Here is a 24,801-nt window from a genome sequence, read left to right on the forward strand (position 1 = left end):
ACTTTCTGAAATTTGTTCGTTCGAAAAAAAAAGTTCCCTTCTGCTACTTGAAGTTTCTTGTCACCAATGTCACCATAGTTGAAAAACGAATGTCGATTTGACCCCACCAGCAAAGGGAAAATTGAATGAACTCCCTTAAAATGTAAAATTGTGACCAACTAGTCCACTAGTGTATAGCTAGCTTTAGTCTGAGTCTGTTTGTTTAAAGTAATGGACCTTTTGAAAAATAGATGGTACAGCATTCATGTATTACTTTTACTTGTTGCTTTCCATTGTTGGTGATAGCTACTCTCCCATGCTGGCTTTTGGTATTTTGGGTGATAGGGAAATAGAATTATTTAAAAAATTTTTTAGGGGCTTGCGATTCTAAGAGTGAGTGATGTACATGTAAGATATAGAATGTATGCTTAACCCCTTGATGCCGATCGCAGGCAAATATGCAGCCTCTCAGCGTCTGGGCATATTTGCGTGCAATTAAAAAATACATATGTGCTGAGAGTGCGCACCCTGCATGCTCCCAGCACATATATCCGCTACTCCCAGAAAGGTCCCAATCTCCCCTTTTGATCGGGACCTTTTCCGATCATGTGACCGCCGTGACGGCGAATCACGTTGGTCACATGACCCTAAAACCCCGCCCCGCCTCCCAGCTTCTGAAACTCTTAAAGGGCTGGGAGGAGCCGGCGCCAAGAGGTTAATGCGCAACATTTTGTTCTAAACATAGCAAAGTATTACAGAACACATTTTAAAGCAGGCATGTGCTTTTTCCCATGCAGGGCAAATTAACATCCAGGTTACTTTGTTAGCCTCTCTTTCTTTTCTCAAGATTGCCATGGAACCCTGAAAAAAAGGCCTGTGTAACTTCTATGCTAGTCTGGATTAAAGCTTCATCAGAGTTAAGAAATCTACCCTACCCAATAATATGGTAACTACATATAATACATGTTTTTAAGTTCCCCAGCTGAATACAGAAATACAACCCAAGTGTAAGCGCAAATAACAAGCAATAAAAAAAAATATAAATATTCAAAGTACTATACATTTTATGAAGGGGTAAAAAATTGTTCAAAAATTCTATTAAAAGGTAGGTATGGAGAGTCTGTTAAAGACAGGTAAAAATCCCACGGCATACCAGCAGTGCAAGGGACCTCAAGCTTTTCTAAACATATTGCAGAGGAACATTTTAAGGTGTCTGCCAACAGTCACACATTTGAAACTAATTTCGTGCAGAACTGGGCTTAATAAGGAATTAAAAACAATATAAATCCCCATTGCTTTGAAATAATAATAGATGTTTATTTAATTGCTTTAACTTCATACACATTTGTAGGCATTTATTTTTTAGTAATTTTGATAATTATTGCTTTTTCCCATTTTATTTTCATAAAAACTAAAATAGCCACTTTTACAAACTATTATACAATAATAGAAAATAATATAATAACATGTAGAAAACAATATTTTTTATAAGTCAAATCATCTGACGGGTTATAATGCTTTTTAAACAAAAAAAACAGTAAGGCAGTGGCAGATACTTATATCTTGTTTGTTTTGCTGTATTTGTGTGGAGAACATCCGTTCTTTATTAGCTCAAGTTAAAATCAACCTTACATAATAGAGTGTTCTATTGGCAGCTGGCAAGCACCCAGCACACACATCCTATAAATCATTTCAAGGTCAGATGCATGGGAGTATTTTCATGTTGACATTATGTGCTTGTGGGTTTCACTTCCTTTACTTGCTGTGGGATATTTTTCCATCTGTTGGTGAGAAGGATACATTTTATCTGCAAGAGAGAAGCAAATATTTTGTGCCCACATTCTTATTTACTAGCACTTGTACATCTATTGCTTATGTTGATAAGCAGTGTGTACCTATATGTGACTAGACTCGTATAGCAGTGTCCACGCAGTGGCCTTCCAATCTTTCCACCAAAATCACATCCACTTTAAGCACCTCAGTCCCAGCACCTTAAGCAAGGTGTAACTTTTTTGGATTTGCAGTCTAATCTGAATGTATTATACTTTTTTTTTTTTTAGTGACAAGTAAGAATTTAATTTGGGGTAAACATATTTTTAGTTTCTAGGTTTTACCTAAGAAGAAAAAATCCACTGTATTTTTTTCATTATAGCATTCGTGTAAACAGTAGAGATCAAAATATTTGCATGGTTAATGATAGTGCCAATAATGAATACGGGCATATAAGTGTTTGCTGCTGAAACACTGAGCCAGATTTACCAAAGTAAATGAACAGGGCAGGGATGAATTACTATGGTATATTTGCATTTGCTTTGAATCCAGTGATCGTGATCCCTAAACCTAGTTGATTGCACGCAGATATTAAATGTGTTTGGTACAATCCTAGCTTACAAAAAGAAATAAAATATAAAAAAAAGTAATTTAACAGGCATGTCAAAAAAAATGTCAAAAAAACTGTACACTTTGCTGTTTTGGATAAAGAGGAAGGATAGGTATAGGTGTGGGATCTTGTACAGGCAATACTTAGAGCAGGCGCGTTTTTTAAATCAGTGGGCCTGTTTGCAAGATCTTAAGTTAGGCCCCATTGCCTGAAAATAAAAATGTGTTGTGCTAAGTGCACTGTGGGGAAAAGTGTGGCATCGTATTATTGTGACAGGGGTATTGATAGGATTGTAAAAGACCTAGGATACCTTTGGGCATGCTAAGTAAAGCAATATTGCGGTGAACAGTGGGCATGGCCAAATTGTGTTAACAGTAGGAGGGGCTTAATGGGGCATGGTTAAATAAAACAAAAGCTTTCTTGTACCCATGAAACATGCTTAGGTTGCTGTTCCCCAAGTACCAGTCCCACAGACATGTATACACATAATTAAAAAAATATATTTTATTACTTATGATTTTGTGTATCTGAAAATTCACAGAGAGCTAACACTTTGTCTGAGCCTACCTTAAAGATGAACTTCATTAAAATAGAGACTGCTTGATTACCATCAACTGTACTGACAATAAATGCTTTGGTGAGACGTATGTTATGTCCAATATACACTACTCAAAAATATTAAAGGAACACTTTTTAAACAGAGTCAATTAAACTCCTGGGATATTGATCTGGTCAGTTAAGTAGCAGAAGGGGTTTTTAATTAGTTTCAGCTGCTTTGGTGTTAATGAAAATAACAACAGGTGCACTAGATGGGCAACAATGAGACAACCCCCAAAACAGGAATGGTTTTACAGGTGGAAGCCACTGACATTTATTTCCCTACTCATCTTTTCTGACTGTTTTTCACTAGTTTTGCATTTGGCTACAGTCAGTGTCACTACTGATAGCATGAAGCAATACCTGGACCCTACAGATGCTTCACAGGCAGTCCAACTCCTCCAGGATAACACATCAATACGTGTCATTGCCAGAAGGTTTTCTGTGTCTACCAGCACAGTCTCAAGAGTATGGAGGAGATTCCAGGAGACAGGCAGTTACTCTAGGAAAGCTGGACAGGGCCGTAGAAGGTCCTTAACCCATTAGCAGGACCAGTATCTGCTCCTTTGTGCAAGGAGGAACAGGATGAGCACTGCCAGAGGCTTACACAATTATCTCCAGCAGGCCACTGGTGTGAATGTCTCTGACCAAACAATCAGAAACAGACTTCATGAGGGTGGCCTGCGGGCCCGAAGTCCTCTATTGGGGCCTGTGCTCACTGCCCAGCCCCATAGAACTCGATTGGCATTTGCCATTGAACACCAGAATTGGCAGGTACGCCACTGGCACCCTGTGCTTTTCACAGATGAGAGCAGGTTCACCCTGAGCACATGTGACAGACGTGAAAGGGTCTGGGGAAGCCGTGGAGAATGTTATACTGCCTGTAACATCGTTTAGCATGACTGCTTTAGTGGTGGTGGTGGTGGAGGGGGGGAAGAAAGTCACTTACATTACAGGGGGAACACAGCACATTACATTACTGGGGGGGGCACAGCACATTACATTACTGGGGGCTCACAGCATTTAGATTACTGTGGGGGGGGGGAGGCACGCCACATTACTGGGGGAACACAGCACCTTACATTACTGGGGGGGGCACAGAACCTTACATTATTGAGAGGGCACACAGCAGCTTACATTACTGGAGAACACATCAACTTACAATACTGGGGGGGGGGGGGGCAGACAACCGCTTACATTACTGGGGAAACACAGCTCATTATTTTACTGAGGGGGGACTGCATATAAGCATTACAATATCCCTCCATGTATAATTGACCAAGATTATTACCACAGTAGGGTTTTAAACAGTTTTCTTTAATGATAGCTACAGTATACACATTCAATACAATTTTATTCCTACATCGTATGCACAATTACATATGCTACAAGTGCTTAGATAAATTAGGACATTTTTCACAGGTATCTGAAGAAAACTATGTCATATTCCTTTTGATTCCATTATTTGCCCATTAGCTCTGGTGATTTTTTCTGTTTTACTCTGGTCAAGGTGAAGGGGTTAATCTCTAATTCTGTGACTAGTCCTATATTTCCTAATTGGTTATAAAGTTACCTATTGCTGGGTATTTCTTCTCCTTTTCCCTTTCTCCTTTTTCTGCATTACTCCTTGGCAGCAATTCTTATATTCTCTGAAAAACATAAAATTACACTTTTTTGTTATTGTTTTCGAAATTTTCTGCTGTGGATAAATAGGTATCTTTCACTTCTAGATACTGTATAACATTATGTAATTCATTATTTATTTTGTCTTTATACTGTATGTAAGAAATGTTGTGCAATGACCCAGTATTTTATATGGGGCATATTCATATATATTTCTTAGATTAATATCTATAGTGTTTTTTTCACTTTGTAAGGCAGCTTCTCCTTATTTATAGTGTGGAACTGGAGGTGGCGCCCCCACTTTTTTGTTTGAATATTGTCACAATTGCTCATCTGTTACCCTCATATTCTATCAATTGCTTGGTTATGGTACACGTATTGCGATTGTTATTTTTAACCGGTTAAGCTCCACCCTATAGCAGGTTTACTGCTACAGAGCGGACTCCCTGTGCAAAATCACATATATAAACTTTATCCACACTCCCGCCGTGTTTGCGGGTAAGGGGCAAGCTCACACACCCACCACCCCGGCGGTGCTGTGATTCTGTACAGCACCGATCGGTCAGCAGATTCAGGCCAGTGATGCTAGGCCTGGATCTGCTGAGAGATCAGTGCCCTGTCACATATCTTCCTGTGCCTGTGTTTACATTACACAAGCACAGGAAATGATGCAATCTTCTCGTCCTGGTGCACATTCTATTCCAGAGAGAGAAGAAAACAGATACAGGTGAGTCAGAGCACTACGCTGAGACAGTAAAAGCACTGATAGGTCACATTTAACCCCCTGATCGCCCCCAGTTAACCCTTTCACTGCCCTTTCACCAGTGTCATTAGTACAGTGTATATATTTTTTTACTGATCGCTGTATTAATGTCACAGGCGACTTCAGATAGCATTAGCGTCAGTTAGCGTTCCTCACAGATAATGTCAGATTGCCCGCCACTACCTCACTCATCACATTTAACCCTTTGATTGCCAGGAACACGCTCACATACACAATAAATTTCCATTGCTAGTATAGTGTCCCCAAAGATGCAGTGTTAGCAGGATCAGCCCCGGAACCTGCCAGCACCTGCATTTAGTCCTCCCCCAGCAAGTGCAGTGTCAGTAGATCACTAGCACTTGCAGGTACATTTTTTGTAGCGGTTCAAGAAGTCCCTGTCAGCCAGGTGCTCTTTTTCTCTTGAGTTGCACTAGGTACCTATAAATTTAGTGGCTAAAATGTCAAACGAAAGGTACTCTAGTGAAGAGGCCTACATAATTCTGAGCATGTCAGATAAGAGTGAAGGTGAAGCCTCACTGACAGAACCAGGCTCAGAATACGGACTTGTAGAGAGCAGCGGCACCCTGACAGATAGCTCCGACAATGGAGTAGAGGTCCCTGCTAAGGTCAGGCATACCCGACCCAGTTCCCAGATTGCTGAGGTGTTACAATTGCATGATGATTCTCATATGCAGCAGAGTGCCAGTATGAGTGCCGCTCTACCTTTTGGTGAACTGGCGAGCAACAGCGGCCAAGTACATCCTGGTCTTATACATACCAGCACTGCAGTATCATTTGGTGATGTGGGGAGTCCCAGAAAGTGCAGTACAAGCTGGTGCAGTGGCTAGCACAAGTAGTGTCCCTCAGCCACCAAGAATTCAAACACTGCCCGTAGAGCCCATAGTGTCCTTCCGGATGTGCTTGCAAATCTCGATTGGCAGCCCACAAATTCTGCAGCACCCGTACTTCCCCCATTCACTGCTCAAACTGGAATTCAGGTGGAAACAGCAAATTTAACTACTCCCCTTTTTTGGAGCTGTTTTTCACAGAAGATCTGTATGGATTGATTGTGGATCAAAGCAATTTATACGAACAATAATTTATCGCCACCAACCCAAGTTGAAACCTTGCCAGACCATTTGCATGGAAACCTATTACGGTTTCCGAACTTAAAGTTTTTTTGGGCCTAACTCTCAACATGGGCAACAGTAAAACAAATTAATTATGGTTGTATTGGTCCACAGACCCAATTCATCATATGCCCGTGTTCTCTGCTGCTATGGCCAGGCATAGATATGTGAATATAATGCAATTTATGCATTTCAATGACAACACACTCTGTGGACTTCAATGACCAGATGATAAAAAAAACCCCATATAAAATAAAAAAGTAAAAAAAAAAAAAATAGTAATTTTATTGAGTTACTGTTTTATTGTTAACCATTGCTGTTTTCTTTGCAGGAATGCCATTCAGCTGCAGCTGCAGCACTGATCTGTTTTTTCTGACAGCAACAGGGATTTGATCTCAGAATATATGTAAGTGTGTGCAGCACTGTTGGATGAGATTTTTCATCCGCAGTAAAAAAAAGGACATATATGCCCAAGCATGGGGGCCTGGGGTGGTTGGTGGGTGTATCGCCCTTATGCTTCGGCATACAGTTGCAAGAAAAAGTATGTGAACCCCTTGGGATTACGTGGAGTTTTGCATGAATTGGGCATAAAATGTGCTCTGAACATCATCTAAGTCGCAACAATAGAAGAACACAGTCTGCTGAACATAATACTACACAAACATTAGATGTTGCCATGGTTTAATTGCACATAACATGTAAACAATCACAGTGCAGGGAGGAAAAAGTATGTGAACCTTTGGACTTAATAACTGGTTGACCCTCCTTTGGCAGCAATAACCTCAACCAAACGTTTCCTGTAATTGCAGATCAGACCTGCACAACGATCTGGAGTAATTTTGGACCACTCCTCTTCACAAAACTGTTTCAGTGTAGCAATATTCTTGGGATGTCTGGTGTGAATCGCTGTCAGGGCTCCAGGGTATGACCAGAGGTATGTGAACTGACGCAGGGAAACGCAGGCTCTAGATGTGTTATAAACAATATAATTTATTAACACTAACAATACATAAACGCAGTGCAATACTAAAACATAACACAGTGCAAACGAACCAAACCAAACCACCCACAGATAACAATACATACAATGCAAGCGTCGTCAGGCAGGCCGGGTCAATAACAATCAGGCAGGTAGGAACAGGAGGAGCAGGCAGAGAGTAGTCAGGTCACGAGTCAGGTACAGCAACTAACGGGCAGGTAGGTACAGGGGGTCAGGCAGAGAATGGTTGGGGTCACAAGCCAGGGATGAAACAGGAGAAGTCAGCAGAGGTCCAGATCAGGCAGGGTCAGCAACGAATCAGTCAGACAAGGACAGGAACAGGAACAGGAATGCAGGTAACAAGATACAGGGGCCCAGGAAAACACACACCAAGGCGCAGACTGCAGGTCTGGCCATCCCTTAAATACACCTGCATAATCAGCTTCAGGTGTTTGGCTGGCTGCAGGGTTGAGTCTCTGATTGCTGGGAGCACCCGCTGGCCAGCCCTGGTACTGCAGCCCACAAGGCAGGTGAGTCCCACCATTACTGGCAAGTCCATTCCTGACAGTACCCCCCCCTCAAGGAGCGGCCTCAGGACGCTCCAAACAGTCCTAGCTGGGCAAAATGTTCCACCGCCCGGGTCTGGTAACTGGCGGGATATCAAAGACTGGCACATCGGGCAGGACTCCGGGCAGCGGCACATCGGGCAGGACTCCAGGCAGCGGCACATCGGGCAGGACTCTGGGCAGGACTCCGGGCAGAGGCACATCGGGCTGGACTCCGGGCAGACGCACATCGAGCTGGACTCCGGGCAGCGGCACATCGGGCTGGACTCCGGGCAGCGGCACATCGGGCTGGACTCCGGGCAGTGGCACATCGGGCAGGACTCCAGGCAGCGGCACATCGGGCAGGACTCCGGGCAGCGGCACATCGGGCAGGACTCCGGGCAGCGGCACATCGGGCAGGACTCCGGGCAGAGGCACATCGGGCAGGACTCCGGGCAGAGGCACATCGGGGAGGACTCCGGGCAGAGGCACATCAGGCAGAACTCCGGGCAGAGGCACATCGAGCTGGACTCCGGGCAGAGGCACATCGGATCACCAGGTGAAGCAGCAGGCACCGGGCCACCAGGCAGAGCAGCAGGCACCGGGCCACCAGGCGGAGCGGCAGGCATCGGGCCACCAGGCGGGGCGGCGGGCGCCGGGCCCCCAGGCGGAGCGGCGGGTGCCGGGCACCCAGGCGGAGCACCGGGCGCCGGGCCTCCAGGAGGGGCGGTGGGCACCGGGCCCCTGGGCGGAGCGGCGGGCGCCGGGCCCTCAGGAGGGGCGACAGGCATCGGGCCCCCAGGCGGGGTGGCGAGCGCCGGGCCCCCAGGCGGAGCGGCGGGCACCAGGCCCCCAGGAGGGGCGACAGGCATCGGGCCCCCAGGCGGGGCGGCGGGCACCGGGCCCCCAGGCGGAGCGGCGGACGCCGGGCCCCCAGGAGGGGCGGCGGGCGCCGGCCCTCAGGCGGAGCGGCAGGCACCGGGCCCCCAGGAGGGATGGCAGGCACTGGGCCCCCAGGCGGAGCGGCAGGCACCGGGTCATCAGGCACGACAACGGGCATGGGGTCACCAGGCATCAGGTCATTTGGCTCGCCAGCGGGCACCGCGTCATCTGGCAAGGCAGTGGGCACCGAGTCACCAGGCACGACAGTGGGTTCCGAGTCAACTGGCATGACCACGGGCACTGGGTCAGACATTGGATTGTCTGGCTCGACAGCCTGCATCGGGTCAACAGGCATCAGGTCATTTGGCTCGACAGCGGGCATTGGGTCACCAGGCATCAGGTCATTTGGCTCGACAGCGGGCACCGCGTCATCTGGCAAGGCAGTGGGCATCGAGTCACCAAGCACGATAGTGGGCTCTGAGTCAATTGGCACGACAGCGGGCACCGGGTCATCAGGTACCGAATCGTCTGGATCGACAGCGGGCACCGGGTCATCTGGCGTTGGATCGTCTGGCTCGACACCGGGCATCGGGTCACCAGGCATGACAGCGGGCACTGGGTCATCAGGCATGGGATTGTCTGGCTCGACAGCGGGCATCGGGTCACCAGGTATGACAGCGGGCACTTGGTCACCAGGCATCAGGTCATTTGGCTCACCAGCGGGCACCGTGTCATCTGGCAAGGCAGTGGGCACCGAGTCACCAGGTACGACAGTGGGCTCCGAGTCAACTGGCATGACCGCGGGCACTGGGTCAGCCATTGGATCGTCTGGCTCGACAGCGGGCATCAGGTCACCAGGCATGACAGCGGGCACTGGGTCATCAGGCATGGGATTGTCTGGCTCGACAGCGGGCATCGGGTCACCAAGTATGACAGCGGGCACTGGGTCACCAGGCATCAGGTCATTTGGCTCACCAGCGGGCACCGTGTCATCTGGCAAGACAGTGGGCACCGAGTCACCAGGCACGACAGTGGGCTCCGAGTCAACTGGCTTGACCGCGGGCACTGGGTCAGCCATTGGATCGTCTGGCTCAACAGCGGGCATCGGGTCACCAGGCATGACAGCGGGCACTGGGTCATCAGGTACCGGATCGTCAGGATCGACAGCGGGCATCGAGTCAACTGGCATAATAGGATCATTAGGCTGGATCAGTTCATCAGGCTGGGTAGAAACATCATGCTGGGTAGAGACATCAGGCTGAATGGAGGCATCAGGCTGAATGGAGGCATCAGGCTGAATGGAGGCATCAGGCTGGGTAGAAACATCAGGCTGAAGTGCGGGTGGCAGGTTCTCAGACGGCAGGCTCACCGGTTTGGGTACTGGCAGGATGGTACTGGTTGGAAAGAATTTTCGCTTTTTTCTGGTTTTAACTACTGGAGCACTGCAAGTAAACGCAGGTCTGCAAACGAATGGAGCAGCTGAGGACAGAGGAAAGCGGGAGGATGGAACAGAGGAGGGAGCAGTTGCTACAGAGGACTTCTTTACAGGGTTAAAGAAAGGATAGGTGCAGCGAGTGGGAACAGAGGACTGATATGTGGTAGTTAGAGTATACTGGGCAGTCACTGGGGGTCCTGTCGGGGATGTAGGAAGAGTGCCTTGAGCGGAGGAATGATGTTGTAAGCTGACTGAGGCTGGGTGCAACAAGTCTGACCATGTCTGCAGTATGGGTTGAACAAAGCTCAGCTTACACAAAGCCTGTCTGGTCAAAGACTGCACTGCGTTTATACAATCTCTTAGTACCTGTGGTGAACATGCAGAATAACGCTCCAGAAAGTAATCCACATCATCCTCTAATAACCATACCAGGGACTCTACCTGGTCGGCACTAAATGGCGGCAAAAATTCATCCCTGCATTCGGGGGTACCAGATGAAACCAACTCAGCACAAACCTGAATCAATGGCTGCACCTCAGAGAATTCTGTGCCCTGATCTACTAGGCAATGAGCAATCCTTATACACTCTAGCAATTGATCCCGGAGATACTCCTTCAGAGTCTGATAAGCATAATCCCTGTCATCAAACACTAGCAGAGATAAATACACAACCTCATCAAGATCCATCCTACAGCAACAAAAGCCAAGATGGCTTCCCTGTGCAGCCACTTCTGGTCAAGATTGGCCTTGGTGTAATGTCAGGGCTCCGGGTATGACCAGAGGTATGTGAACTGACGCAGGGAAACGCAGGCTCCAGATGTGTTATAAACAATATAATTTATTAACACTAACAATACATAAACGCAGTGCAATACTAAAACATAACACAGTGCAAATGAACCAAACCACCCACAGATAACAATACATACAATGCAAGCGTCGTCAGGCAGGCCGGGTCAATAACAATCAGGCAGGTAGGAACAGGAGGAGCAGGCAGAGAGTAGTCAGGTCACGAGCCGGGTACAGCAACTAACGGGCAGGTAGGTACAGGGGGTCAGGCAGAGAATGGTTGGGGTCACAAGCCAGGGATGAAACAGGAGAAGTCAGCAGAGGTCCAGATCAGGCAGGGTCAGCAACGAATCAGTCAGACAGGGACAGGAACAGGAACAGGAATGCAGGTAACAAGATACAGGGGCCCAGGAAAACACACACCAAGGCGCAGACTGCAGGTCTGGCCATCCCTTAAATACACCTGCATAATCAGCTTCAGGTGTTTGGCTGGCTGCAGGGTTGAGTCTCTGATTGCTGGGAGCACCCGCTGGCCAGCCCTGGTACTGCAGCCCACAAGGCAGGTGAGTCCCACCATTACTGGCAAGTCCATTCCTGACAATCGCTCTCTTAAGGTCATGCCACAGCATTTCAATCGGGTTGAGGTCAGGACTCTGACTGGGCCACTCCAGAAGGCATATTCTGTGCTGTTGCAGCCATTGTTTTGTTGAATTACTTGTATGCTTTGGGTCATTGTCCTGTTGCATCACCCATCCTCTGCGGAGCTTCAGTTGGTGGACAGATGGTTGTATGTTTTCATGCAAAATGTCTTGATAAACTCTGGAATTCATTTTCCCATCAATGACAACAATCCGTCTAGGCCCTGAGGCAGCAAAGCAGCCCCAAACCATGATGCTCCCTCCGCCATGTTTTACAGTGGGGATGAGGTTTTGATGTTGGTGTGCTGTGCCTTTTTTTCTCCAAACATAGTGTTGTGTGTTCTTCCCAAACAACTCAATCTTGGTTTCATCTGTCCACAGTATATTTTGCCAGTAGTGCTGTGGAACATCCAGGTGCTCTTTTGCAAACTTCAAACGTGCTGCAATATTCTTTTTGGACAGTAATGGCTTCCTCCGTGGTGTCCTCCCATGTACTCCATTCTTGTTTAATGTTTTCCTTATTGTAGATGTGTCAACAAAAATGTTAGCATGTGCCAAAGATTTCTGTAGGTCTTTAGCTGACACTCTGGGATTCTTCTTTACCTCATGCAGCATTCTGCGCTGTGATCTTGCAGTCATTTTTACAGGACGACCTTGCCCAGGGAGAGTAGCAACAGTGCTAAACTTTCTCCATTTGTAGACAGTCTGTCTTACCGTGGACACATGAACATCAAGGCTTTTGGAGATACCTTTGTAACCCTTTCCAGCTTCATACAAGTCAACAATTCTTGATCGTAGGTCTTCTGAGAGCTCTTTTCTGCGAGGCATGGTTCACATCAGACAGTGCTTCTTGAAACCTGTAAACCCAAAACAGGTGTGTGTTTTTTAAGGGCAGGACAGCTGTCAGCAACACATCCAATATCATCACACTGATTGGAGTCAAGGTTGGCTCACTCCTGGCTCCAATTAGCTCTGGGAGAAGTCATTAAGCTAGGGCCTCACATACTTTTTCCTCCCTGCACTGTGAATGTTTAAATGTTATGTGCAATTAAACCATGGCAACATCTAATGTTTGTGTAGCAGACTGTGTTCTTCTATTGTTGTGACTTAGATGACGTTCAGAGCACATTTTATGCCCAATTCATGCAAAACTCCACGTAATCCCAAGGGGTTCACATACTTTTTCTTGCAACTGTATATATTTTACAATATTTTTTGGCACAGATTTCAATAAAAAAAGTTGTTTTATTGAGTTACTGTTTTATTAACCATTGCTATTTTCTTTGCAGGAATGACATAAATCTGCAGCACTGATATGCTTATTCTGACAGCAACAGGGTCTTGATAAGTAAGTGTGTGCAGTGCTGTTGGATGAGATTTTTCATCTGCTTTGAGTGGCTATACCAGGATGATGCCTGCAGCGATCGGCTTTCATGTAAAAGCAATCCTAGTGGCTAATTAGCCGCAGGATTGATTTTACAAGCAGCGGGAGGAGATGTCCCCCCCCCCCACTGCCTTATACGACTTTCTCAGGTAGTACCATGCCATCAGGGAGCCTGAGAATGCAGCTGGAATGTCTGCCAGCTTATCATAGAGTTGATTGGAGACCGGAATGGGGCCAATCATCTCTATAGTCTAAGAAATCGGAACCTACGAGCATTTCATCACTGCGGTTTTGCCGGATATAAGCAGCGCCATTTTTAAATTGGGAAAGCATCTGATCACACCGATCTTGGTGAGATCAGATGATATAAGGGCAGAGGTGATATTTAGAGTCTAAGAGACCCCAGATTTCGCAGAAAAGAATACCTGTCACTGCCTATTGCTGTCACATAGAATATTTACATTTCGTGATAACAAAAAAAGTGATTTAAAAAAATTAAAGGGACAGTGTAAAAATAATTTAAAAAAATACAAATAAAATAATTTAAAAAAGCACCCTCGTCCCGCAAGCATTGGCCCTGTGTCTGTATGTAAACAGCAGTTGCACCATGCATGTGAGCTATTGCCGCGAACGTCAGATTGAGGATAGTAGTTCTAGCACTAGACCTCCTGTGTAAATCTAAAATGGTAGCCTGTAAAGGCTTTTAAGTCATCGCCTATAGATATTAAAAGTGTATGTAGTTGCCATTGCAAAGTATGTCGTGTTTTGTATTTATTTACTCAGCATACCATCATCTTTTAAAGTTTACCAAACAATTGGCCAATATATTGTGTTTTTGCACAATACAATTTTAAAAAGTGCATTTATTAAAATAAATTTGCTTTTGAAATATCGTTGTGCTAATACTATGTGACATAAAAATTTGCAAAACTCAAAATTTTATTCTCTAGGGCGTCTGCTTTAAAAAAAAAATATAATATTTGAGGATCTGAAGTAATTTTCTAGAAAAAAATACTGATGTTTTCATGTGAACAAAAAGTGTCAGAAAAGGCTTGGTATTCAAGTGGTTAGAAGAGTGAGTAATGTGTAGCATAAACTTTTGGGGTCTTGTACGCAGCTAGACCGCCAAAAAGTCTCTCACTTGTGGTGTCTCCATACTCGGAAGAAGTAGCAGAATGTATTTTGGGGTGTATATACCCATGGCATGTGTGAGCAATATATATTTTAAGTGACAACTTTGTGTAAAAAAAAAATGTTTTAAATTTTCCAAAACCGTGGTAAAAAATAAAGTATTCCATTGACTAAACATGCCTTTCAGCAAATAGTCTGGGGTGCTTACTTTCCAAAAAGGGGTCATTTGTGGAGGCATTGTGTTGTCCTAGAATTTCAGAGCCTCCGAAACTGTGTTAAGTAGTAAGGAAGTGAAATGAAGAATTTACGCACCATCAGGCTTTCAAAGGGGTCATTGGATTTCGGGCTCCTGTATACGGCTAGGCTGCCAAAAAGTCTCGCACATGTAGTATCCCCATACTCAGGAGAAGTAGCAGAATATATTTTGGGGTGTAATTCCAAACATGCCCATGGTATGTGTTAGCAATATACCATTTAAATGACAACTTTGTGAAAAAAATGTTTTTGTCATTTTTCAAAAAGTTGTGGAAAAATAAAAATCTTCCATGGACTCAGCATGCCACTCAGCAGATAGCTCAAGGTCATTTGGGGGTGTTTTTACTGCCCTGGCATTTTAGCACCTCAAGAAATGTGAAAGGCAGTCAGAAAGTAAAACCTGTGTAAATTCCAGTATCCATACCATAGTTTGTAGATGCTATAGCTTTCACACAAACAAATTATTATACACCTATTGGGATTTTCTTACCAAAGACATGTAGCAAAATACATTTTGGCCTAAATTTTTGATGAACTTTGAGTTTATTGGATATTTGTTTTAAACAGAAATGAGAAAATATTGTTTTTTTTTCAAAATGTTCTGTCTTTTTTGGTTTATAGCGCAAAAAATAAAAACCCAGCGGCGATCAAATACCACCAAAAGAAATCTCTATTTGTGTGAAAAAAAGAACATAACTTTAATTTGGGTACAGCATTGCTTGGCCGCGCAGTTATTAGTTGAAATAGCGGAGCGCCAAATAGCAAAAAATGGCCAGGTCAGGAAGGGAGGTAAATCTTCCGGAGGGCAAGTGGTTAAAGGACTATATTACTATAACTTAAAGCCTGTCACTATCAAACCACAGCACTATTAGCCCTATATTTGGCCCAGCGCATTATGTTACCACTGTTATAGTAAGAGGAACATAATTTTGGATCTTTACCTTGCTTCAGTATCGCTGTTATCAAGTACTTAGTCATGGATATCATGAATTCAACAAAGTCTGGAACCTGACTGAATAAATGGGATAAAATTGTAAAAAGTTAGGAAATAAGCCAGAATGGCCATTCATTCACCAGGGGGAGGTCAAAAATGGCCAGAGTTACATTTTCTATAATAATTGGCTTATTGAGGCCTTTAGAGCAGTTTTAGACAGCCTCAAGAATACAACTGACATGACCACATTATGTTCAGCATAAGTATTGTTATAGAGGCCTGTCAGAGACTGCAGACATACCAGAGGAAGTGATTTTCAGAAACTGAGAATGCTACAGGTTTGGTTGGAGACATGCTTTAGAAGAAAGTGAGAGACTGATTACAAATCAATGCACCTATGAATTGATACTCCAACTCCCTTGCTGGAGCGCAATGGTTGCAGAACAAGAACCTTTGTGCCACATGTGGCCCGCAGTCCAGAGGTAGGGTTCTAGGCCTTTAGAGTCAATGTTATTAAGCACAGGAAGTTCAGTATCCTTTAAGTAGGCATAAGTAGCTAAACCTGAACATGTAAACCTGGATGTATAGAATGCTATATAGTTTTCCAGATATCTCTTGTTTATCTTGTTTATCTACAAGAAGTTGTTCTGCTGAGCTCTCAAATAGAAAACCAGATACTCCAGACTTTTATCTGACCAGCTACTCCAGCAATGTACTGTTCTTGTCATTCTGTTAAAATAAGCTCTGGATTTGAAGTAGTGGGTATTTCTTTGTTGAGGTCAAGTGTGCCACTTTAGTGTATCACACCAGACTGCCTCTTTTTTTTATAAATATATTAAACCTCTGCCAGTTTGACTTTGTCCTCCATCTGTCTAAGGGATCACTGAGCTGCTTCTCTAGTGTGACTAATTGCGAAATGTATTTTGCAACATCCCAAACCGCAGTAGATCTTGGTAAAATTTAACTCCCAAGTCATGGATTTAATATCTAGACAAGTGCTGTATTTGGCCAGCTAGTCTTGTATCTAACGACATCAACATTTTTAAATGGAATATGATCAGATACTGTATGCTTCTTGAAAAAATGCTGTATATACGGATTGACTCTACAACCATAAATCTAAGTTACAGTAACCCACATCGATGTGTGACAAAGAGTCATTAGTTAGTAAATGGCGGGTGTAGGCCTTCTCAGTAGGTGATTTACCACACCAGGGACTTCACCATAAATCTTACATAGTTAGGCTGGCTGAAAAAAGACAAAAGTCCATCCAGTTCAACCATAGAAAAAAAAAGGTATAATCCTATACCCATGGTTGATCCAGAGGAAGGCAGAAAAAAAAATCTGTTAATAGTTGGGCAGATGCCAGTCTGCAAGAGCATGGTTGTCTCTTGAGGAGGGCAAAGTCTGTCTTAGTTAGGGCAAGGAACCATATTAAAGTTTTCCATGATCATTAGCCTAAGAGGAGCTCCTGTGTCTAAGAGGAGTAGGAAGAAGTGAGCCTTTGGGAACAGTTCACACAGTGGTTGCACAATATAGACTTACTAATATTTCCCTTCTGCTCCTTCAGAAGACCCAAGAAGGAGATTATTAGGTCAGTTTCTGTCTTCAGCATCGTTCACTCTTTCTTCTAGTATTTATACTCTGTATGGAATTTTATAGTTTGTAGTAAAGTCATGCGCAAAGAAGTGGCATTCCCGATTGCTGATGCTTTGCTTAGTGGCAAAGATACAGTCCCAGATTTTACCTAAGTCTTTTTTGATTTGGCCAACATCTGTTAGCAATCAATTTTATATGTAAGAGTGATTTGGTAAGTAGATGGCTTCCATAATGATTGCAGCCTCTGAGGATGAGACTTGTATAATTTGTATAGTATGAATACTTGTAAATGCTGAGTTAACTTAGGTTTAGTATCTCAGGTATTATTGTTATATTACTCTATAGGTTGCTTAAGACCTTTGGGGGTATATAAAAGTGAAAAAACAGCACTAAGGAAATACCCCTCTGGGGGACATACCCTGGGGCTTTAGGCAGGGTTTGAATGTTCCAGAAATACTGCCTCTCACACATGAGTGTCAGGTAAAAGCCTACCAAAACACATTCTATAACTGGATATTAATATTTATAGGTAAAGTTGATTCAGGGAATATCCGATTGTCTCTTGGGGGATCAGGAAGGAATATTTTTTATCCTGCTGGAGAAAATTAGATCATGCTTTACTGGGGTTTTTTTTTGCCTTCCTCTGGATCAACTGTGGGTATTGGATATGTATATGGAGGTTTTCTATTTGTGTGTGTGTGTCTTTTTTTCTGTTGGTTGAACTGGATTGAATTGTGTCTTCTTTCAACCAGATTAACTATGTAACTCCAGGCTACATGAAACAGGATATGATTGAAGAGTTGTCATTTGTGGCTTATGTCTTCATCCATTGCTCTGAAGGGATCACTGTGGCTGAGGATATACTGCTAATGGAGTATGCAAATGTTACTCCTATCCCTCTTTTCTTCACCCCAAAGCAGAAAACTCCCAAATATGTTACAGGAGCCAATAGCAATCATGGGGAGCTGAGCATAGAAGGCATATACTAGTGAAGGAGTAATAGGCACAATGACATCAGGAGAACACAAGTCACAGAGACCAGATAGTCTACCACCCAGTATAGTCCAAGCACTCATATTCCTGGAGTGTGCACAGCAGAATCCATATGACACCATATACAGGTAAGAGGAATCTCCCAGGAGGGAACCCTCAAACGTATTTTATAAAATGGCGGCCGCAACTCAATGCCTCCTCTGCAAGCCTCCAACTCCACATCAGACCTCCTGAGAGGAAGCCTGAACGCAGAGCAGCCAGTGGCAACTCACAAGGAGCCCTGGCAAAGAACAATTCTGTAATTCACTGTTGGGTGTTTGTAATGGTGCATCATATGGTTGTCAGATCACAACTGTAGAGAAAAGAGTTATATAATGCTCACACACGTCTCATGTGCAGAGTGCGAGGTTGCAGTGTAAGATCTTATGCATGAGTTTCAGATACCCCTGCTGCACAAATCTTCACAACTAAAGCTAACAGGTAGGCAGGCAGAAGGCTGTTTTGCCCAGATGGGTAGGTGAAAGATGCTTTAAAAGCATTTTTCTTCACAATGCTCTACAACTGGCAGATGCTAAGCACACAGGCAAGGGCACCCCCCCCCCCACTTCCGACAGGTTCTCTTTAAGTGTAATACTTATTAGCTCGCAACGCAATCACAGCAGTCCCCATGACAATGCCTGCTCAGTCATTATATAGATATAAATGTCAGTAAATGCAGTTATACTTTTACATTTAAAAGCAGGTGTGCAATAAGCAATCAGGAAAAAGAAAGATAAATAAATGAAACAGACCTTGCAAAGCAAGCATAATGAATTTGTAGAAGAATTCAATTACAATTAATATTGTGTAATGTGCTCTGCTAATGTTGCAGAAAGCAGGTCTGTGATTGTCTGAATGAGCTTCTAACAATCAGCCTACCCCCTTATAATTAAGTTAGAGGCACAGGATATTATCCATATGTTTATTCAACTGGCAAACCTTGGCTAGCCACTATCTGTAATTAATGGAGTTCATTAAAAGCCCACTTCCTGTTCTGTGTATATGGAAAGGCTGTGGGAGGCAGACGGCAACATGATAAAATATGTTATGCTGTGTGACCAGGTCTAAATGTGCACTAATTTATTTAATGCCACTTAGCAGGTGTCTTTGAAAGATCAGGGTAGCATCTGCTTTTCTGGCTTTGTACAAGAGAAACACATATGAACAGATTCATATACTGTTTTAATTTTCCAATGCTTTGTAAAATGTTTTCGTCTGTGTTATCTACATAGCCAGGCCTTAGAAAAAAAAGTATGTTAGGACATACCCCAGTCTAAATTGAAAACAAAGTGGTTGATTTACTAAAACTGGAAAATGCAAAATATGGTGCAACTGGGCATGGTAGCCAATCAGCTTCAGGTTTTGCACTCTTCAGTTTTAGCAAATCAACCCCATTGCGTGTGTATGGCTCATGACAACATCACAGCTCCGCTAGGTAGATATGCAGGAGAGTCTTCTCTTTCTTTTCTCGTGTGAGTGAATTTTATGTTTACCATTTACAGTAAAGTGGACATATTCATTTAATCTGAAGATTTGTGATTTTTTTTTTCCTGATTGGAATATATCCCCTATGCCATTCCATCATAATCTTTTGATTCCCAGGTGCAATACTTCATGTATTTCTTTAACTGATAGGAATATGACGATACTCAGTGGGCTGGAGGCTCCATGTTGTTTGGGAGTACAGATACAGCCCACATTCGGATACTAGAGCATCCACACACTGTAGCTCCATATTACCACACATCCTGATACTTTGTGCGAGTGTCACAAACTCTGTCCATGAGAATTATATTGTACTGCAATACCACATACAGCCTAAAAGCATCTCCCAAACATGTAGTTGACAGGATTGGAATTCTTGCCATGTCTCCTTTGGAGTCACAGGAAAAGGTGGATTGTATTCCTGTTCTACAGTATTTAAAATCTTTTTTTTTCTAGCATTAGTACATGTCCCCCATAGCAGTGACCAGTTCTCCATTTCCTGTGCTTGACAATCCCTTGCCTATTAGCCTTGAAAATGTCCAAAACTGATTTTTGAGATTTGCCCAAGCCTAAGACTTCAGTGGGGTTCAGACTTAGTGCCAGTTTACATATATGCAGATTGGATGCAGTTTGTACCGCATGCAATCCGCATGACATGTGAAATAACATTGCTTCCTATGGTGCCTGTTCACATATGTCCAGTGCACTGGCGGTGCAGAATCAGTGTGGTTTGAAAAAGAGTCATGTCCGATTTCTGAGCAGTGCCTTCAGGTTGAGGTGCAGATTACAAGCTGTTGACTTCTATGGGAACCGTTTCTAAACCGCATGTGTGAACAGTATAAAATCCTGATCTAAACCTGTCCTGAACCTGATGTAAACCTGAAATGAACCACTGAACAACTACTGTGTCAATTAGCTGTAAAACCTGAGCTATCCACACTGCAGATATGTAAATCAGCTCTTAAGATTTTGGTTAGATTTAATGAATGCCCTGTGAACCAAACTGTTACAGATTTGCTCATCCTTAGTACCCACTGGCTGGCCAGTTCTGAGTTTTCATTTTTTAAAGGACCTATGTGCATAGATAATGCTTTTTTAAATGTAAATATAAAGAACTCTTTGTATTTTGTTTTTCCTTAGCACCCTGCCATTCATTTTGAATATTTATCAATTAAATTCTTCTTTTGCAGATTTTGTTGCATTCTTTGTAACCCACAAATAATTTATTTTATATTTATTGCTCATAGGAATAACCTATTTAATGTGTTTATATAAAATGTATTTAAAAGACTTGCATTTGTATTTTGTGTCTTTGTTAACTTTTTTTATTTTCACCCAATCCATTTGTTAGAAAGAGTCCTTCAGCATTGGGAAATTAGTTCTCTTAAAATTTAGTTATTTTGCTTTTCCAATATTTACTTGTTTTTTTACAATTGAGATAATTAACCAGAATTTTCTTTGACGGAAATTGTCATAAGCGAATCATGTAATTGATTTAGCAGTATGCACAACAATAAACAGTAAATTTCCACCCAAATGCATGAAAAGCATCACACTCATTGACCAGATCATCTTTTACACTTACTTTTAGATCATGTCTTACACGGAGATGCACAGTTCCTCTATTTCTATTCCACTCCAAAAGAGATAATAGCAGAAATATTGACATCCAATAAGCATCATTTGTTCTAGAAAATGTAAAAACCTACATCAAACTTAACAAGGAATAATATTATTCAAGGAGGATAGGACCTTTTTAAAGCAGTAGTATACTGCAGCATTTAGAAAAAAATCCCCTGCAAGGCAATGGCATAATGTGCTAGTATGCATCGCATCTCATGAAATACATACCTTAGTACGAAACCCTCCAGCGGTGCGCTGTCACTGCCGGCAAGGCTTTCATCTTCCCCCAGTTTCCCTTCTGGGTTTGCTGGCTCCAGTCCTTTGAGTGGCCGAGCTGCAATAACATCACTCCCGCGCATGCACACAGGAGTCACAGTTTATGGCATACAGCTCTGAAGGGACAGCATGGTATGCCGTTCCTTCAGAGCGCATGCACTGGTGACGTCACCAGCTGCATCCAGTGTCAATATCTCCTAAGCACTGCAAGTTTACGAGATATTCATTGTACCTACAGGAAAGCCTTATTATACGCTTGCCTGTACGTACAAGTTCAAAAACGGAGTTTAGTACCACTTTAAGTGGACTTTATTAGGTAGCTATTCACCTGACAGATACAGTATTCGTTACCCACTAGTAAACCACATTAGCAATAGAAACAGTAGAGTAAGAGAAAAAATTAGGGAGTAAAATTTAGGGCTGCCAGTTGTAAAGGACAATTTTCACAGACTTATCCAATCTGTATGCTTTGTTTTTGCTAGTGACACAAATTTGTCAAAGCTATTAGGTTAACCTAACAGCCAGGCAACTGTCAGGCAATTAGTATTGTCAGAAGGACTGTTGTAGCCCTCATCTGCATACCTGTTCCAAGTTATTCACTCCTAGTATTGATGGAAGAGGGTCAGCTTCACATCCAAGGAACTACCATTTTCAGAAGTGATGTCAGCATTGGTGGCCTCCATATTTCTCTCATCAGAATTTCCATTTTATTGTCTAACGCAAATTCACCTCTTTTTCTAGCAGAAGTATTTACTATTTTCTTTCCATTTTTATTCTTCAGTACATAGAAAATATGGTTTCAATGTTTCAGCTAATTGTTTCTTTTGCGCTCCATTTACTGAATCATATTGTAAAACTTTTAAAACCAATTTTACAGACTTACCGTAGTTCCTTGCATGATGGCATTGCATTAAATTGACATACAGTATAACATTATCTGCATTAGCCTCTTTTTTAATTTAAACAATCTGAGACCTAGATTCAAATGGTCCACAGAGATCTCTTTAACCACCTTCCGCCCGCCATATAGTACAATGATGGGCGCAAGGTGGTTCTCTCGTTCTGATAGGACGTCATATGACGTCCTTCCATTCTCACCACGCTTGCGCGGCTCAGGGAGCATGCATCGTGGCGATCGCTGGTGCGCTATGTCCCTCGGACACAGCGGATCACGGAAAGAGCCGAAGATGTCGGCTCGGTCATGTGATCAGCTGTGTCCAATCACAGCTGATCACATGTAAACAGGGAAATGCCGGTTCAGCATTTCTCTCCTCTCGAGCTGTCACGCTGACAGCTCGAGAGGAGAGGAGAGCCGGTAATCAGCTTTCCGTGGAGGGGACATGTACACTGATCCTCAGGGAACTGATGATCAGTGTTCCCTGATCATCAGTGTGGCCCCAGAAGTGCCACCTGTCAATGTCCATCAGTGCCAGCAGTCAGTGCTCATCAGTGCCACGTGCCAGTGCCACATCAATGCCACATATCAGTGCATACCAGTGCACATCAATGCCACATATCAGTGCTCATTTGAGCTTCCTTTCAATGTCACCCATCAGTGCGAGTCAGTGCCACCTATCAATGCCAATCAGTGCCACCTATCAGTGCTGCCAATCAGTGCCACCTATCAGTGCTGCCAATCAGTGCCACCTATCAGTGCCAGTCAGGGTCGCCTATCAGTGCGCATCAGTGCCACCTATCAGTGCCAGTCAGTGCCGCCTAACAGTGCCAGTCAGTGCTGCCTAACAGTGCCAGTCAGTGCCGCCTATCAGTGGCATATCAGTGTCATGTATCAGTGCTGCCTTTCAGTGCCCATCAGTGATGCCTGTCAATGCCCATCAGTGCCACCTACCAGTGCCTCCTCATCAGTGCCCATCAGTGCCACCTATCAGTGTCCATCAGTGCAGCCTATCAGTGCCCATCACTTCATTAGCGCACATCAGTGAAGGAGAAAAATCACTTATTTACAAAATTGTATAAAAAAAAAACTAAGAAATTTTTTTTTTCAAATTTTTCAGTGGTTTTTGGTTTGTTTAAGAAAAAATAAAAATCCCAGAGGTGATTAAATACCACCAAAAGAAAGCTCTATCTGTCTCAAAAAAATGATAAAAATTTCATATGGGTACAGTCTTGCATGACCGCACAATTGTCATTCAAAGTGTGACAGCGCTGAAAGCTGGAAATTGGCCTGGGCAGGAAGGGGGTATAAGTGCCCTGTAGGCTAGTGGTTAAAATACATGCATCACAACATTTTTTATTTTAAAGCATTTATACAATAATGAGTTACATCATTTGGTAACAGGTGTTGTAAATATATATGAAAAAAATGTTCTGCAGTTTTTGGATGCTTTCTTTCATGTTTACTCTATTCATTTTATTATCCAAGTGTGTTGCACATATTTCCTTTGCATATTATATTTTATAGCAATTGTTTTTCAAATAATTACCGTGAATCTGCAAGACAGTCCCCTGTAGATTCTGAATGGAAGCAGATCTCCATTTATGTGTCTTGGGGGAAGTACTAATGTGTAGATGCAGGAACAGCACCGAGGTTCTTGTTGGTGTGAACTTTGCAAATAATACAATGACTACTGAGATTTCTTTGTTTTATAGGCACCATTAAATTGAAATAGTGAAATTGCTTAGGGATAATTCTGTCCAAGGGCAGTATAGGTCCTAAAATACAGGAACATCATTGGACCTCCTACCTTTGCATCTGTGGAACTTGCCAATTTTCCTTTAGAGGAAAGAAGCTACATTTTTTACATTTATCCTGTCTCAAAGTAGTTTTAAAAATTATATATTTTAACAGTAAAGTATGTACAAGCATAAAATAACTAAGTTCTAAAGCTAACCTGGCCCAAGTTGTCTTCCCACAATGTAGTCTGAAGTTTTCAGGTAATGCTTGTAAATTAACTCATTAATATTTGCTAGAAAGCCATATGCATTACATTAGTTAAAATAGTCTAGGGAATGTATAGTCTTCTTAATTATATTTAGATAAACATGTGAAAATGTTGATATTATGAATGTGTTTTAATGTTTTAAAAAAATCGCATTCTTCCTCATTTGTGATTATATACTATCAATGAATAACTGTTAGCCAGATGGCTTGGGTACCTCTGCATGTCTATGTTAACGGCTCAGCACATAGAGCTGTAGTTGGCATGCATATGCGCTCAGAAGTGTGTATGTTGCAGTGTGTGCATGCTCAGGCTTAGCGTTGGCATCAAATGGCCTATTTAACCCCTTCATTCCTAAGGGTAAAACAAATCTTAACGCCTAAGCACAATTTTGCAACTTTGACATGTGTTAGTAAAACCGTACATATCATCACAACTACTT

At 43.2% G+C, this 24,801-nt stretch overlaps 1 long non-coding RNA gene across 1 annotated transcript in view; it reads right to left on the reverse strand.

The window, feature by feature from the left end:
* Positions 1-1,275: 1,275 nt before the first annotated feature.
* Positions 1,276-24,801, reverse strand: part of LOC149468201 (uncharacterized) — a 263,714-nt gene continuing 240,188 nt past the window's right edge. Inside the window, exons 2-3 of the long non-coding RNA XR_016311784.1 lie at positions 4,530-4,605; positions 1,276-1,786 (exon numbers count right to left, since the gene is read on the reverse strand). This is a non-coding gene — a long non-coding RNA (uncharacterized LOC149468201). The remainder of the gene's footprint in view (positions 1,787-4,529; positions 4,606-24,801) is intronic.

This window comes from Staurois parvus, unplaced genomic scaffold, assembly GCF_062004578.1.
Source record: "Staurois parvus isolate SC_StPar_1 unplaced genomic scaffold, SC_StPar_1.0 ptg000091l, whole genome shotgun sequence".
In the NCBI taxonomy this organism is placed as follows: domain Eukaryota; kingdom Metazoa; phylum Chordata; class Amphibia; order Anura; family Ranidae; genus Staurois; species Staurois parvus.